This window comes from Lissotriton helveticus (genome assembly GCF_964261635.1).
Source record: "Lissotriton helveticus chromosome 1_1 unlocalized genomic scaffold, aLisHel1.1 SUPER_1_unloc_57, whole genome shotgun sequence".
Lineage (NCBI taxonomy): Eukaryota > Metazoa > Chordata > Amphibia > Caudata > Salamandridae > Lissotriton > Lissotriton helveticus.
Window position 1 is genome coordinate 1,159,487 of NW_027611700.1, and position 18,138 is coordinate 1,177,624.

Genomic DNA, 18,138 nt, shown 5'->3' on the forward strand with positions numbered 1-18,138 from the left:
TGACTTACGGCCTACAGTTATATGAGGTTACTGATGCCAATGCTTATTAATGCTTCCCGCCTGGTGTTTGATATCCCTATGCTGATCTATTGCAGGTGTTCCGGTATGTTGGGACTTACTATGATGCCCTGATGTTTTCCCTCACAACGGTCGTGGTGGAGTGATAATGCAGGTTATGTGTACTCATGCTAATGGTATTTTGCATTACAGTCTATCACTAAGGATGAGAGCCTGAGTTGGCCCCGCCATATTGGCCCCAGGCTCAATGTTAATTGGTTCTTCTTTATTTCAGATGGACTTACAGACTCAGCCCCTACTTCCCATGTAAATAATCCCCCCCCCCTGATACACTTGGCTCTGGTGCCAGTTGGCGCCGTGTTATGATGACACTGTTGATGCATTTTTGCGTTGCAGGTTGGAGATACTAAACTGCTTAATTTTCCAACTCAAACTGGTGTCCTGCCTCTTTTGTGGTGTGCCTGGTGTGTTGACTGAGGGTACTGCGTGAGTGCTTCACATGTCCTCGAAGTTTGGCCTGCCCGCTTGATGCCATGCTACCCCCTTTGAGACTTGGGCAACCCCCATTTCCAACATTTGGTGGCAGAGCGGTGGGATAGGACTTGTGTTTGCGCAGTACCACAGCGGCCACGGGTTACACTGCAAATAGAGCTTTGGATGTAATCCGAGCCTTGTTGTGGGGATTATTATTGTTTGCTAAATTGCTTCCTCCTGAAGAGTGTTCTGAACTGTCCCCTTGTTCCACTGGGAGGGTGTGTCCCGGGTGTATCTCGCCACGATGGGGTTGATTTACCAGGAAGTGGAACTGATGGAGTACACCGAACAGGAGGTGATAGACTTCCTCCTGGAGAGAGGGATACCCCCAGTAGGGAACATTAGGAGGAATTTGTTTCTCTATGAGTCCCTCAAGAGGGGAGAGCCCTTAGAGATTGATGGGGACTTGTCTGACTACCCCCTGAAGTTTTGAAGGGTCAGTGGGTTAGAGACCAGAGCGAGGGCTCCCCATCTAGAACCCTGGGAGGTAATTGCTCCGATGAGGAGGAGGAAGAGTCTAGCAGGGCAGAGACGCCAGTAGCTGTGGAGGACACCGAAGATAGGGAGTCTCGCACTGGGTCCAGTCCCGGGGGCACTGCCCCATCCCTTTCCCTGTCCCCAGAAGAGTGGGTAGATAGGAGAGAAGAGAGGGAGTATCAGCTGGCGCTGGCAAAGCTCAGGCATGCCGAGGGCTTAGCGCAGCTGAGGGTAGAAGAGCAGCGACTAGAGACTGAAAAAGTCCTAGCGCTGGAGAGGATGGCGGAGGCGGAGAGGGCCTTCGCCAGAGAGAGATCAGCTCAGGTGGGTAGGTTGTCCCCTGAGAGTGGTTTTAGGAGTCTGGATTCACGGAAGAGGGTGGGATCCAGTGGTGGCAGCGAGTGTAGGTCCAGTGCAAGGAGTCCCACTCCCGAAACCCATGAGACTGTGCCTGATTCCCCGGAAGAGGAGGAAGGGTTAGTATTTAGGGGCAGGGGAAAGCTGTTCCATCAGTCCTGGGGAGAGTTCGAGGAGGAGTGTTGGACTGTACTGGAGGATTGGGTGGTGAGGAGAGCAGTATAGGATTGGGAAGGGCTGTGCCATGCCGTTATCCGGGAGCACATGCTGAGGAGTTGTTTCCCAAGACTGCGTCACCATCTGTTGCGGTGCGGGTTCTCAGACCCCAGGGAACTTGCACGGGAGGCAGACCTCTGGGTAAGTGCCAGAGCGTCTGGGAAGGCTGAGGGGAGTGATCCTGAAGGGAGTGAGACGGGGAGGTGTCCCGAGGTGCCCCAGCTGTGGTCACCGGGCCTGGAGTGTTCTTTAAGAGAACCCCAGGTTGGGAGACTAGGCTGTCCCGATGTGTCATCCAGAGGAAGGGATCCCCTCATGTCAGGAGGACCCGGAGCATCAATAATCGGAGCTCCAGTGGTTCGGGGGTCTGACCAGTCGCAGGGTTTAGATCCTGGACTGGGGTTCCAGGTTAAGGGGTTGCCTGACCTGGAGGGTGGGGTACCTGTAATTCAGGTCCCTACCAATTTGACTCCCAGGGGTACTACTCCCAGTGGGAGGGTGCGGAACTCTGGGAGGGGGTGCAGAGGGAGGAAGGTCTCTTCTCTGTCACCGGCTCAGCCACAGGGCGCAGATCCTGGGTTGGGTGGCCAGGGACAGGGGTTGCCTGCCCTGGTGGGAGGGACCTCTGTAACCAGAGTCCCCCCAGAAGTGACTCCCAGGGGTACTTCTCCGGGTAGGAGGGTGCGGAACTCTGGGAGGGGGTGCAGGGAGAGGGAGGACTCGCCCCTGTCACCAGTTCAGCCTGTGGGTTTCGACTCCAGGTTGGGGAGAGAGTTGTGTGAGGGTGTCCCCAGGCGTAGGAGATGGAGGAACCCTTGGAGGAGAAGTAGGGGGAGGAGAGCCTCGCCCCTAAGGGCTGGTCAGTCTGAGGGTGTAGACCCCAGATGGGTGAACCAGTGGCCATTTGGAGAGAGAAGAGTGGTCCAAGAGAATTACAAGCCTGAGGCTAGAGCCTCCCACTCTAGGAAGGAGAAACATCCCACTAGGGAACACCAGTGGGGTGGTTTTGTTGGTGAAGGGAGGGTTGCGAAAGAGAACCATTGGGTTCCAAAGTGGAGGAGAGACTGCAGGTGCTCCTGTAGTTGCAGGCCTGCGTCCACCTTTTTCCGCCCCAAGCAGGGAAGCCCATCAAGGCATTGATCAGTCTACCCTGGCTTTTGGCTGGGGGGGAGTCGTGTTGGACTTGGCCTTTTCCCCCCAAAATTTTTCGCTTTTGACCCCCTTATCTAGATTGTCTCCCCCATGGGATTAAACCTGTATAGGCCATGAGTGGTGTGAGACCCCTTGTGAAAAATGTAATTACATGACATAATGTGAGCACTTGTAAAATCCCCCATTTTAAAACTTCACCTGATTGAAATGTATTGTATTTAAAATGGATGCCATGGCCCTGGGTTTTGCCACTGGACTGACATAGGTCAGCGGACTAGATAATATTACCCAGCTACCCCTAGTTTTGGAGGGAAAGCCTGGCACCCAGGGTGCTCAACCCCTCCCCTTGAGCCAGTGTGAACCAGTTATCCCCAACATTCCGGAAGGTGCTGGCTCTGTGAGGGAGGAGGGTATAAATAGGGAGAAGTGTCACCAGAGAGTCAGGCAGCGCTGGGACAAAGAAGAGAGGGGACCTGCTGTGAGGTGCTACCGCCACATGGGCCTGTGAGCTGGGCCCTGCACCCCTATAAACCCCCCCTCTGCTGTCCCCATGGGCCCCTGACAAGGGAGGGCCCCTATCCAGGTCACTGACGCTATTTGACCGGGTACCACGCCAGCGCTGTGTGAAGAAGCGCCCAGGAGGTGAGGAGTGTGCCCCTGAGGAATTGCTGTGGGACTGTCTGCCCCTCTGAAGCACCCCGGGGAAGATTGTGCCCCCAAAGGAATTGTTGCTGGCTGAGGTGGCGTGAGGCCCTTTGGAAGCGCTGGGCTGTGAGGTGCCTATGGTGAAGGGCTGTGGACAGCTGACTGGCATAAACTGTAGTATCGCCCCCTAAGCGCTGGGTGTCTAAAGACTGTTGCTGCCTGGGGAGGATTGTGCCCCCAAGGGACTGTGCCCTGTGATTGGTGTGGCCCCCGAAGTGCTGTTGGCCCTGAGGACCGTGTGGGCAGAGGGAAGAGCAGTGCGCTGTGAATAGCGCCATTCTCCTGAGGAGAATTACGCTGGAGGAGCCTACCCTCGTGTCAGCGCGCTGTCTGCCATATAATTAATTAATTAAGAAGGGAGCCTACCCCTTGTCGCAGCCGGAGATCACCGTCGCAGCCCGGGTGCTGAGGAGACTGTGAGGAGAAACCGCGTTGGAGGAGCCAACCCTCGTTTTGGCGCGCTTTCCGCCGTATAATTAATTAATTAAGAAGGGAGCCTACCCCTTACTGGTGCCGTCGTCACCGCCGCAGCCCGGTGTCACCAGGGAGACCCCCGCCGTGTTTGGTATCGTCGCGGCGGCCCCCGGTACCAGGAGAGGGCCGCCGATGTGAGGAGGAGGCCGCAATAGGCCTGAAGCCGGAGAGGCCGGCATTACGTGGCTGGGGCGCCGGTGACGTCACCGTCCGCGCCCCCAGCCCGCCGCGCACCGATTGGTTGGTGCTGTCGCGCCCCCGAGAGCCGCGTTCTGACTGGCTCCCAGGCCGAGACCAGGCCCAGCAGCAGAGAGAGGCCTCGCGGAGGCCGCGGTGGAAGTCCCGGGCCCAGTGAGGACGGAGGTGGGGACAGCCGAGTATCCTCGCCGGAGGGCTTAGAGCAGCCCGAGAACCCCCATCGGCCAGCCCAGGCCCAGAGAACCTGAGATTGCTAGGAGGCCTACCTGAGGAGACCCGGGTCCCTGAGAGAGAGGAGGGGCCCGGGGGAGGCACGACGCTAGCCGGAGGTGTACCGCGGGGCTCCCGGAGAGAAGAGGGAGCCCCGGTTGTATGGTATCGGCCTGATGGAGGGCTGACGGGCCCCGTGTGACCCGAGCCAGACGAAGGAGGAGAGCCCGCGACTCGAGTGCTGTGCGACCGGGGCCTCGAGGCACATTGTCGGTGCCTGGCCTACCGCCGAGGAGCCAGTGAGAGGAGCCCGGTGAGTGGGGCCTACGTTTGACTGTGTGGAGAGGTAGAGAGGGTACCGGGGCCGGATGGTGCTCGCCCCCCCCCCCCCTGACTGACCGGAACTCTGTGGGCCCCTAATTCTTGAGCGTGGAGTCCCAGGATACAGGGACTCCTAAGGTGGAACTGCAATGGTGGGGCATTGAGGGCGCCTGCTAGGTACTGTGGATCTTGCTCTTCATGCCAGTGTGGGGTGCCCTAGGGAGTCAATTAGAGGCCTGGTGCATATGTTATGGTTGTTAATGTACTGCCTAATGTTTGGGTTTCAGGTTGGGGGGCTAAGGAGTCATGTCCCCCAGGTTGCCTTTGATGCCTAGCGCACATATCTAGGTCTTATTGAATATCAGGCCCCTGGCTGCATCCCATGTTAGGGAGCAAGCCTGTTTCATTACAGGTGTTCCTGGTCCACGAATATGGCCCCTACCTGATGTTAATGCAGTGTTTGTTCTCCCAATGAGATGTTACCGGAATGCTAAAAGATTAGGATGGCACGAGGTTATCTGATTTTCACTAAAGTGTTTAGGCCTGCCTAAAGGAGTTGCTGACTTACGGCCTACAGTTATATGAGGTTACTGATGCCAATGCTTATTAATGCTTCCCGCCTGGTGTTTGATATCCCTATGCTGATCTATTGCAGGTGTTCCGGTATGTTGGGACTTACTATGATGCCCTGATGTTTTCCCTCACAGGGGTCGTGGTGGAGTGATAATGCAGGTTATGTGTACTCATGCTAATGGTATTTTGCATTACAGTCTATCACTAAGGATGAGAGCCTGAGTTGGCCCCGCCATATTGGCCCCAGGCTCAATGTTAATTGGTTCTTCTTTATTTCAGATGGACTTACAGACTCAGCCCCTACTTCCCATGTAAATAATCCCCCCCCCCCCCCTGATACACTTGGCTCTGGTGCCAGTTGGCGCCGTGTTATGATGACACTGTTGATGCATTTTTGCCTTGCAGGTTGGAGATACTAAACTGCTTAATTTTCCAACTCAAACTGGTGTCCTGCCTCTTTTGTGGTGTGCCTGGTGTGTTGACTGAGGGTACTGCGTGAGTGCTTCACATGTCCTCGAAGTTTGGCCTGCCCGCTTGATGCCATGCTACCCCCTTTGAGACTTGGGCAACCCCCATTTCCAACAAAGATCATGATGTCCATCCGACAGTTTAGATAACAACCAACGACCCTCAGAATCATGATCAGAAGAAATTATAGACAAGCCAGAATTCTTTGAAATTAATGTAACGACCCCATTTCGTTTGCCCGAGGCATCAGAACAGCAAACATCCGAAACCCACTCCTTCTTCAAAAACAACGCCTCTCTGGCAGTGACCTTGGTCTCCTGAAAAAGGACCAGGTCAGAAGATAGAGATTTACAATAATCTAAAATTTTCGACCTCTTCACCGGATGATTCAAACCCTTAACATTAAGGGATAATACATTTAAACCCGGCATGGAAGTACAGAAAGATAGAAAAAAAATGCCATGGACGACAGAGAAACAGCCAACCTCACAGAGACAAGGAACCAACCAGAAAATATAAGAAACAAAGAGGGAGAATCCATGTGGGGAATCCGAAATAGAAAAAAAGAAAGAAAAGAAGAAAAGAGAAAAGAGAGAAGGGAGAGAAGAAGCAGGAGGGGAGGCCTAAAAAAGACCAACTTCATACTAGGGAGAATGTGGAAAGGCGAGCAAGGGACCCGTACAAGGAGGAAAAGTAATTAATATCAATAGCCCCAATAATATAACAAGCTGATGGCAGTAAAATAAGAGCTGGGAACAATCAAAAGTAGCAACGAATATCAGCTTAATATTGTAAACTATCATAATGTAACTAAGAAATGTGTACAATCACAGTGAGTTATTACTCCAATAACAAGAGTTATATTATACTAAGGAATAATACCAGACAATCTGATAAGGAAACAAAACAATGTGGTAAAGCATGAACAATAGATGAATGCATGCAGATAATTATGTATAGCCTAGAAATAAATATGTAATTAATGAACAATCTATAACTGTATAAAGTTAACCGTATGTAACTGGAATTGAGAATGCAGGAACATATATGCATATAAGAGAAGAAAGGAAGAAAATAGGAGAATAGAAACACAGAAGAAGATAGAAAATGACACATATCAGGAAAAAAAAAAAGAACAAGGTAACTATTAGGAATAGATAAGAGTCAAGAAAAGAAAAACGGACCTGAAAGGAACATTGAGATGAAATATAGACAACAAGGGCTGTAAACAGGATAAAGAGAAGAGAAAATGACATGCAGAAATAGAGTAAACAACATGACTCTGAAAGAAAAAAGAATATAGAAAGGAGAAATGGGAAAGAGAGGAGTAAAAGAGAAGATCGGGAAAACTATAGAAAAATAAATAAGAACAATAATGGAAAGAGAGAGAGAAGGAAATCTAAAAAGCCTAAATGCAAGGAAGAGGGATACCCAAAGAAGACATTGCGGACACAAGGAGAACAGAGAAACTTCAGCAACAGAGTTGGAGGTCAAGACCGAAATAGAAGCTCAACAGGAGAGAGGAGATAACCCAGGCATACAGAAAACCACCATCAAGAAAAAACAAGAAGACATTTCAAGTGCCCGAGGCACCAGGATCTTGCGATGTCGCTCTTTGAATCTCCATCTCTATCTCCAATTGGTTGTCCAGGAATGTAGCTAGGTCGGCCGGCTCATCGGAAATTCTGGAACGTCCTTTGTAAGTAATGCGAAACTTCGATGGACCAGAAAACGAAAAGGGAATGTTCATCTCAGAAAGACGTTTCCGAAGATTAAGGAAGCCCTTTCTTCTTATAACCGTATCTCTGGCAAAGTCCTGAGAAATTGAGATTCGATGACCTTCCCAGATGACCTGTTTAGCTTTCCGCATATGAGAAAGAATCTGTTCAGTATGTTGATGCCGCAGCGGCTTGAAAATTATTGCTCTTGGCTGGGTTGCTGATTTAGACCGAAACGTTGGAACACGATGTGCTCTTTCTATCTCAAATTCTCTCTGGAATGAGATTTGTAAGGTGTCCGGAAGCCAATGAGATAAAAACTCAATCATAGACGAAGATGATTTCTCTGCATCTTCCGGCAGACCAAAAATGCGTAGGTTAGATCTACGATTACGGTCCTCCTGCTCAGTGAGATCTCTTCGCAATGCCGCCATTGAGCGCTCTTAGTGGCTGAGAGATCTGGATTGTTTCTGCATACCATCCTCTGCACAGCTGATTCGTGATTCCGTAGCAGATACACGAAGAGAGAGGGCTTTGAAGTCAGTTCTAATAGCAGACACCTCCACTTGCAGTAAATCCGTATTAGTTTTCGTTGACTGCGCAATATCATGCACTTCATTAAGGCGCGTTAATATTGTGTCCAGAGTGGAGTTAGTGTCTGACTGAACAGACTCAGGCGTAGGGGACAATGGTTTAAGTCTCTTAAGCGAAGTGCCAGCATCCTTTGAATCTTTGTTGCTCAAGGAACGACCCATATTTGCAGCCATAGAGTAGCAGCCTTCAAGAAAAAAGACACAGCCACTTGAGGAGAAGAACAAAAACTGCGTAGTCTGTACCCAAATAGAGAAATACAGCACACTGAGCGCAATGGGCGCTAATTAAATAATAGCAGCGGACTTATATGCAGGGCAGGCAGATACCAAAGTAATGACAGAGCCACAAATAGAGCAGGAGGGCACAGCAATGACTTCGTAAGAAAAAGATCTACACCAGTAAAGAATAGCTTCACTGAGAAAAACAGCGCATGGGCAACTTAATATCCAGCCAAGCAGCAAAAAAATAGCAGGAAAAAGAAAGAAATGTTACCAACTTTAGGCATCGTAGAAGAAATGTCCTGGACAGCCACCACAACCGGCAATAATGTAACCAAGGCGGCACTTCTGAAGAGAAAAATGCCAGCTGCGTCAGAAGCGGGAAAATGGCGGCCGCCCGTGAGAGAATCAAGCGTCACAGGCGCTCGACAGAGAAGGCATTCAGCTGATGGCAGAAATCTCCAAAAACGCCGTCAAACAGGTCCCTGCATATTCCGCTGCAGAAGGATGCCGTTTCCGCACACAGGGGCAGTCAGGAAGCGGAGAAATTAATCCGACGGGACACTCTCGCCTCGGAGCTCAAGCGCAACACGCCATGCTACAGCGGCGCGCAAGCCACGCCCCTGTCGTCTTCTTAGTTTCAAGTTGATTCAGGATGATCTGAAGTCTCAGGACACAGCTCCCACTCTTATTCCAATCTGGGGGGCGGATCACCTACTAGGTCCCTCCTCTGGGTGGGACCAAGAAGGGGAGTGGTTACATCCCCTTTCCTTTGTCCAGTTCGCGCCAGGACTGGGGCTGGAAAGCCCCAGCACCGGTTTGAACTGGCCTATGCACAGGGACACCTTGTGTGCCCCAGGCATGTCTGATTCTATTCAGCCCTGTCCTACCCAATACACAAAATCCTGTCTGGGGTGGTGCTAGCACCTCCCAAGGCAGGAAACCCTTTGTCCAAGCTGCCCTCACTGAAAGGACTCCCAGCAACAGGAGGTCAGACTTGTGTCTGTGGTGGCAGCATCCATTTTGTGATGCTGAGGCTCTGTTTAACTTTAACCAGGGTTCAGGTTAGGTACATGTCGTGTCCCTCTAGAAGGGTGGAATGCTACCCCCGCCGCCAGAACTGGCGAGGGGGTAGTATTCCAATTCGTATGACACCTTACTCGACATGTTTTGATAAAGTCATACCTAAGATAGCATTCAACCGCGAGGATTATAATGCACTTAAGAGTATATGGTATGGCAGTATCATGAAACAGCTAAAGGACATGGTTCCGAAAGCAGCAGACAGGCTCAGCTCATGCCAGAGCACCATCTCACATATTTCCAAGCACTCTGCCTCCAGGATTGATGAGGCCTTCCATAGGAGTGGCTGATAGGAACATATGTCTCCATTTTAGGTTAGGTATAGGCATACTACACCTAAGTAAGGGGTGGTTACACCGACTTACCCCAGCTGAGTGATCAGCCAGTTGTGTAAAATACGGAGGCCAGGCCAGGGGTGGCACAATACGTGCTGCAGCCCCTGGTAGGCCTTGGAAGCACCTATGCCCTGGGTACCTGGGTACACTGTTACAGGGGCCAATAAGGTGAACCAGTTCCAATTTCGTAATGCACCTAAAGTGCATTGGCATCAATTTAGAGAGAGAACAGCAGGCTGTGGGTCTGATTAGCAGGCCCACAGCCACATTAAGTCATAAACCAGTGAAGCAAAAAGCAAAAATTTGGGGTGACCATAGGATAGCAGACCCTACTCTCCTACACCTATTAGCTATGCCAATGCTTGTTTCTTATGGTCTGATGGAGAGCATAAGACATAAGAGATCCAGTTATGTTTTATGAAGCCTACGTCTTCTTCTGAGAGTTTGGATTCTTGTAGGAGGATGGTGTCCCCTTTGGTTTTCTCAAGGTATTCAAAAATGTTCCTGCGCTTCACTGGATGATTGAGGCCTTTAACGTTCAGAGATACAATATTAAGGTTCTCTGCTAAGGCTCTATTCTGTGTCATGTAGGTGTTTGCTGTCGCTAATTACTGGGCGCAAGTATAGGGGCAAGCCTCTTCTGATGGTGACCCAACTCCATTGCCAGCTAAGTCTGTCTGCCTTACAATACCTATCATTCAGGAAAGACAACATTTTATAAAGCCTTCACAGGCGGTATACTGTCAGAATCAAGGTTGCAGCTTCCTCTGACCCATTGGCTTGGATGTTAACTTTGCCAATTGGACATTAACATTATCTGCATTACTGTGTCTGCGCTGACTACTTGTCCCAAGTGTTCCTACTGCTGATATCATAGGCACACTCATCATCCTACCTGTGCTCCTACCTGGGCTTTAACTGTATCTATGTGCTAATATTGACAAGCGCAGTCCCTGGGATCTTTGTCGACCTTGCAGCCTACGAGATATAGCTCATTGAGAGTAAGCCTGCCCTTAATCATCGCGTCACCTAGCCATCTCAATCACCTCTTGACTAGAAATGGCGGACAAAGAGAGCAGATCCTCCTACAAGAAAGTGAAACCTGAACCAACCATCTCAGAATCACCGATAAAAGACCAGACCTAAATAGCACAATGGACATGATATTAAAATAATTAGCAGAAGTCCATGACCTGGCCAAATCAACGAAACAAAACACTGATGCAATGCAACTAGAACTAACCACAATCCGTGCCGATATGAACACTATGAACACGAAAATTGATGAAGCGGAACAACGAATAAGCGATGTTGAAGACACGACCTCCCAGGCCACCAAAGAGATCAAACACCTCCTCAACATCACCAGTGAGCTTAAGAAACAGAACGCGGAATTGGAAGACCGAAAAAGGAGAGGGAACATACGTATTTTCGGTATTCTGGAAGGGTCAGAGTCTGATGCAGGATCATGCGTAGCCTTCCTCGAAGCTTGAATACCAATGATAATGGGGATAAACTTCCAACAGGGCCTGGAACTGGACAGAGCCCATAGAATCCCGTCGTTCAACCCTCTAAATAGAAAAGGCTCTCGCCCCATGATCTGCAAACCGCTCCGCTACCAACACACAGAAGCCATCTTAAACTACGCCAGGAAAAATCATCACGTCACCTGGGAAGGCCAACGGATTACCTTTACACAGGATTACTCCAAAGACACAGTTGACACAAGGAAAGGATTCCTACAACTTCGGGACATTCTGAGGAAGAAGAACATTCAATTCTTTTTTGCAGGACCCTTGAAATCCAGAATATTAGAGAATGGAAAACCAAGCATCTTTACAAACCCCCAAGACCTCGCCCGTCACCTGGAAGACAACCCTGCCCAGGAGATGGACCTTTCTGGCGGCTCCTCAAACAAGCGGAAAACTTGATATCCTTTACTTTGTATTCTTTGTCACACAACACTTACACCATTACTTTGCTTTTGCACAAATGTCATCCAAAGAAGCCCTGCATGATGTACTTCTATACAGTTAGACATATTCAGTGTTGTAAGGGTGGTAAGTCCTGTTAATTTTCAAACCCCATGTTAAACCACGACTCTTGCATCTAGAGTTTAGTTTTTGCTCCTGAATTAGCTGTGCCAACACACTGTTATCATTGTCACTTATCACTGGAATTCAATTCCCAACATTCAATGTTCGTAAGAAGTGCAACGGCACTTTCTGTTACTCAATTTATATGTACTTACGGTTTATATGCTTAAGGTTCGAGGATGCTTGGGGTTTAAGGTTTAAGGTTTAAGCATTGAGGACTAAGAATACTTAATGATGTTCCTAATTAGACCTGACCAGGGCAGAATAGCCAGAATGTTCATTCCTATAATTGCAAGAGCAACCCTCTAATTAATATTTCTCTCACAGTTTCACTCAAGTTTCTCCTGACATAACTTGTTTAAATGAAAAACCTCCGTGTTGCCCTCAGACGGATCTGCCGTCGCAGCTCCTAAGTTCAAGTTCATCAAGGGAGGGAAGGGGATGGGAACGGTAAAGGGAGTGGTTTATGTACTGTCTAAATATTTTAAGGGTCTGAGCAACCCCTGGTCATAAGCATTGACTGCCCATGCTCTTCCAGAACAAGGGCTGCCTGTCCCCTGTCAACACTCAGTATTTCTGTAAGGAACCGGTTACGTTTCAGCCCCACACAGGACCAAACTAGTCCTCGTGGATCTCTGGGACCAAACACACTGGGCCTGCGATCAGGGTCGATCAGCAGCCCTAGTTTTGTTGTTTTTGCCTGAAGTGCTCACCCCCATGTCTGCTAAAGGTGGGTTTATGAGAGAGAGTTTAGTGTTCACTGGCCAGCCGCCTACAGGTGCTGCTGGAGAGGGTCTAGAATAGGGTGGGTTTGCAGGTATGATGAGGGACGGCTGACCATTCCCATGGAGCGGCGCTGTTAGCAGATAAATGTACACGCTCTTGCTAGCAGTACTAACAGTGTCACACAGGGCTTGGCATCACCATCATCGTTCCTTTGTAAAGCGTACATGTATCTATTACTTTCATGTTTTACATCTCAAACCTTGATTTCCAAACCTGTGCTGAATATACCTAGCTGGCAGCACATCTGGACATGGGAGGAGGGGGCCTGACCCAGTCACTTATTGCAATTGTAAGGATGATTAAGTGGTGATAAACAGGTTCGACATTGAAATCCATCGGCTTTGAGTCTCTGTGCCCTTCCCTTTAAGATTTGACTAACCAACAGTGTTACATCAGGCCCCTCACACCTCTCCGATGAGGAACACCCTAGACCAGTGGTCTTAAAACCTTTTAATGCCACGCCCCCAACCCCACAGCGATCGTCGGGCACCCCTCAGAATTTTTCACAATTATTCTATTCAATTGACAATGTTTAAATATGTCTAGACTTATTTAAACATTGCAGTTAAGTACTGTTTTAAGAATGCAATCAAATACGTGATTGGCAAACATACTATTCTGGTCAGGCAGGCCTTAATATAGCCTTATGGCCCGCTGACGAGGGCCTGCGTCTTGGGCCTGTAACGAGTTCAGGGCCTTTAACGACCGGTATATCCAGAGGCAGAAGGGCTATAAGGCAATTAGAAGATTCCACCCACTAAGTGTAGAATATTCTAAATTAAAAAGAGAAAAAACATGAAGACAAACATTGGAATGTTGGAGCTCCGGACTTATACCAGCAATTACAAGCCATTTAAGGGCTTTAATACAGTGAACATGTATCTCAATACATAACTGTTGGCAAATTGCCGCTTTGCTATAATTTTATCCGCCCCTCTGGAGTCAGTAACTAGGTGTTTCAGAAATGTATGACCTTTTTATTCTGTACACTGCAGTAAAAGCTAGGGACAGTTGTCGTGTTCATCAATCAAACTACCTTTTGAATTAGTTTGAGCATCCCGAGTGCTCTCCGCCTAGATTGAGAAACCAGTTGTCGGTGAACACCCACCATGCCATACAGGACAGGTAGCCAAGTCGATAGGGAGTCATCTTTCTTTACTTGAATATCATTGGTTCGCAAAGCCTTCCATACCAAAAGTGCCATGGTGGACGGAACTCTGGCTCTGTGGCTGTGCTATGCTCTTTCTAGCATTTTACGGTAACTAAAGGTTTAATTTCCAAGTTCTGAAAGTGACCTTGTCCTAGTCTACCGGACATTGACCTAGTGTGCTGGGCTGTATTTGAAACCAGCTTTATAGGTATATCAGCTACCACCTGTTTTAAAGTGAACCAGGGTCAGAAAAAGGTTTACGCAATCAAAAGAACCAAATACAATCAATTTTATATCACAATTTTTTGTGTCAAATGTTTTGGTTCTCTAAAATTTTCAAATGACTCGGCCTCACTAGTATTTAGATTCAATTGTATGAATATTTAGATATTGGTGTCCTGGCTTTAGAAGTACTGGAGTGAATATGTGTACAAAATGAGGACATTTTAACACAATTCCATACACAGATGTGAGCTGGATAAACTTTGTGATGACAGCGATCCTTGTGCCAATCATCCACACTCGAGCTCATCAGGTAACAAAGACAATCATCAGTAGAGACTACTTACTTATCCCTATCTTGGCCCAGTCCAGGAGGGCTTTCAGTTCCATTATAGTCAATTATACATTTAAAGTTAAGCTTCCATAGGACTATGGCATGATTATTCCCCAGAGGAACCCACATAATTCTCTTTTACAAGTTAAATACGACAACAGTTCAAGCAGGTGCTGCTCAGTAACACCAGCGGAGGGCGCCATAGATTGCTTTTGCTCGAACTTTAGCACCGTATGTTCTTATAGGGGCTTTGAGGAACAGCCTTCCTTCCATACTATGAAAAAAGCTTGAAACACTCGGTTAGTCCTGGACACAGGAAGACCGACATTCTGGGTATGATTGTGGCATAAATATTTCGACAAAAAAACAACCCTTAAATAACCATAGCTTTATAACTGTTCACCCTTACAAGGTGCTCACAGCTTTCTGAGAAACTCTTTGTACTCGGCTCCCTTATTCCACGTCCATCACAGATACCGTTGTTCTAGATATAACACAATCTAACACCCAGTATATAAAGTTGCACTAAATAAGACCCTTAAAAAAAGTCTCTTTGGAATATGACAAATCTATGTCTACATCCCTCTTGTAGCAGAATACTTACAAGTACTGAACATTTCATGGCATTTTTATGGATTATTAACATGGGGAGTGCCAAGCCACAGACATATTTTTAACTTTCCTAAGAAATGATACATTGGATGGACAAAAATGACTGAATTAAAACAAGTGAAGCCCACGTTTTTGTATCACCAGTAGCACTTATCTCTCTATCAACACACGAGAGCTAGTCCCATCTCAAAGAAACCTTGTCAGTCATGTGAACGCCGAAAGCAGAGCCATTCTGACAGCAGTCACACTGACGAGACAAGACCCCCCTCTAATGCCACCTGTGTCAGACTCCCTGCTGGCAGCAGTCACACTGTTGAGACAGGACCCCCTTGTAAGGCAACCTGTGCCAGACTCCCTGCTGACAGCAGTCACACTGTCGAGACAGGACCCCCTTCTAATGCCACCTGTGCCAGACTCCTTGCTGACAGCAGTCACACTGTCGAGACAGGAGCCCCTTCTAATGCCTCCTGTGCCAGACTCTCTACTGAGGGCAGTCACACTGACAAGACAGGACCCCCTTCTAATGCCATCTGTGCCAGACTCCCTGCTGACAGCAGTCACACTGTTAAGACAGGACCCCCCCTCTAATGCCACCCCTGCCAGACTCCCTGCTGACAGCAGTCACACTGTCGAGACAGGGCCCCCTTCTAATGCCACCTCTGCTAGACCCGATGCTGACAACACAAATTATCTTGAGTTTAGGGGCTCAATATAATTTCTTTACAATCAGCAGTAAAATGCCAAAATCCAAATCATTTTTTTATTCTATTACATATCTTAAAAACGTGTCTTTCTTTTTAATATGTAAAACTTAGTCATTATTGTGTACATTTTATAGCATCGTGATTGGTTCTACCTTTATATTATTTTTGTGCAATCAATCTGTTTTTTAATTTCTTTTGTGGAACAATCATGTCAAAAATCGGCTCCATTAGCCATCAAAAAATCGTCATCCAAGAATGTAAAATGGTGATTTTGCCTAACTATCACACAACATGCGGCTCAGTGACTTTTATAAATGATTCCTCACTCTCCTGAAGAGAAGCCGCGTGCTCACCCTGTCCATCACACAGCATGCAGGTTAGAGACTTTCATTAATAATCTGTATTTGCTGAACAGACACCGTGTGCTCGGCCTGGCGATCACACAGCTGCAGCTCTGAGACCTTCATTATTGATCCTGCACTCTTCTGAAGTGAAGTACTCAGCCTAGCTATTAACACAGCAGCAGCTCTACGACCTTCAGTGTTGATCCTGCACTTTTCAGAAGTGTGCTCGGCCTGGCTGTCACACAGCTGCAGCTCTGTGACCTTCGTTACTGATCCTGCACTCTTCTGAAGTGTGCTTGGCCTGGCTGTCACACAGTTGTAGCTCTGTGACCTTCATTATTGATCCTGCACTCTTCTGAAGTGTGCTCGGCCTGGCTATCACACGGCTGCAGCTCTGTGACCTTCGTTACTGATCCTGCACTCTTATGAAGTGTGCTCGGTCTGGCTATCACACAGTTGTAGCTCTGTGACCTTCATTATTGATCCTGCACTCTTCTGAAGTGTGCTCGGCCTGGCTATCACACGGCTGCAGCTCTGTGACCTTCGTTACTGATCCTGCACTCTTATGAAGTGTGCTCGGTCTGGCTATCACACAGTTGTAGCTCTGTGACCTTCATTATTGATCCTGCACTCTTCTGAAGTGTGCTCGGCCTGGCTATCACACGGCTGCAGCTCTGTGACCTTCGTTACTGATCCTGCACTCTTATCAAGTGTGCTCGGTCTGGCTGTCACACAGTTGTAGCTCTGTGACCTTCGTTACTGATCCTGCACTCTTCTGAAGTGTGCTCGGCCTGGCTATCACACAGCTGCAGCTCTGTGATCTTCATTATTGATCCTGCACTCTTCTGAAGAGAGGCTGACGTCTTTGTAGCTTTGAAAGTTGACAAAAGATCTTCACACATTTCCTGCAATGACACGGCTTTTCCCGTGTGTGTTCGCTGATCAGCACTTAATATTGAATATTCATAAAACCTACTTCAACATTCACTGCACTTGAATGATTCCTGTGCGTGTTTTCTGATGCCGTTTTAGACCTGATATATATATATATGTATATATGTCCATTGTCACATTCCTTGCACTTGAATGGTTTTCCAGTGTGTATTCGCTGATATTTTCTTAATATTGATGATTCACTAAAACTACTTCTACATTCTCTGCAATGGTATGGTTTTCCCCCGTGTGTGTTCTCTGATGGTACTTGCGGTCTGATAGTTGACTAAAGCTCTTCAGACATTCATTGAACTTGAATGTTTTTTCCCCGGCGTGCGTTTGCTGATGAATCCTTAATGTTGAAGATTCACTAAAACTACTTCCAGATTCACTGAACTTGAATGATTTTCCTCTGTATGTGTTCACAGATGCTGTTTTATGTATGATAATTGAGCAAACCTCTTCATACATTCACTGCACTGGTATGGTTTTTCCCCCGTGTGTGTTTTTGATGCTGATTTAGGTATGATGATGGACAAATGCTCTTCACACATTCACTGCACTTAAATGGTTTTTCCCCTGTGTGTTCGCTGATGAATCCTTAATGTTGAAGATTCACTAAAACTACTTTCACATTCACTGCACTGGAATGGTTTTCCCCTATGTGTGTTCGCTGATGTTTCCTTAATGTTGACGAATCACTAAAACTTCTTTCACATTCACTGCACTGGAATGGTTTTTCTCCTGTGTGTGTTCTCAGATGGCATTTTAGGTCTGATAATCGACTATAGCTCTTCAAACATTCACTGCACTTGAATGGTTTTTCCCCTGTGTGTGTTCGCCGATGTTTCCTTAATGTTGACGAATCACTAAAACTTCTTTCACATTCACTGCACTGGAATGGTTTTTCTCCTGTGTGTGTTCTCAGATGGCATTTTAGGTCTGATAATCGACTAAAGCTCTTCAAACATTCACTGCACTTGAATGGTTTTTCTCCTGTGTGTGTTCGCTGATGATTCTGTAATGTTGACGAATCACTGAAACTACTTCCACATTCACTGCAATGATATGGGTTTTCACCAGTGTGTGTTCCCTTGTGCCGTTTTAGGTTTGCTGTTTGACTAAAGCTCTTCCCACATTCATTGCACTTGAATGGTTTTTCCCCTGTGTGTGTTCGCTGATGATTCCTTAATGTTGAAGAGTAATTAAAACAACTTCCACATTCACTGCAATGGTATGGTTTTTCCCCTGTGTGTGTTCGCTGATGTGTCTGGAGATCTGATAGCTGGCTAAAGCTCTTCATACA

General features: G+C 47.6%; 1 pseudogene; it reads right to left on the minus strand.

Annotated features, from left to right (window-relative positions):
* The window catches only part of LOC144806255 (uncharacterized), a 93,802-nt pseudogene extending 76,358 nt beyond the window's left edge, over positions 1 to 17,444 (minus strand).
* Between the last annotated feature and the right edge of the window lie 694 nt (positions 17,445 to 18,138).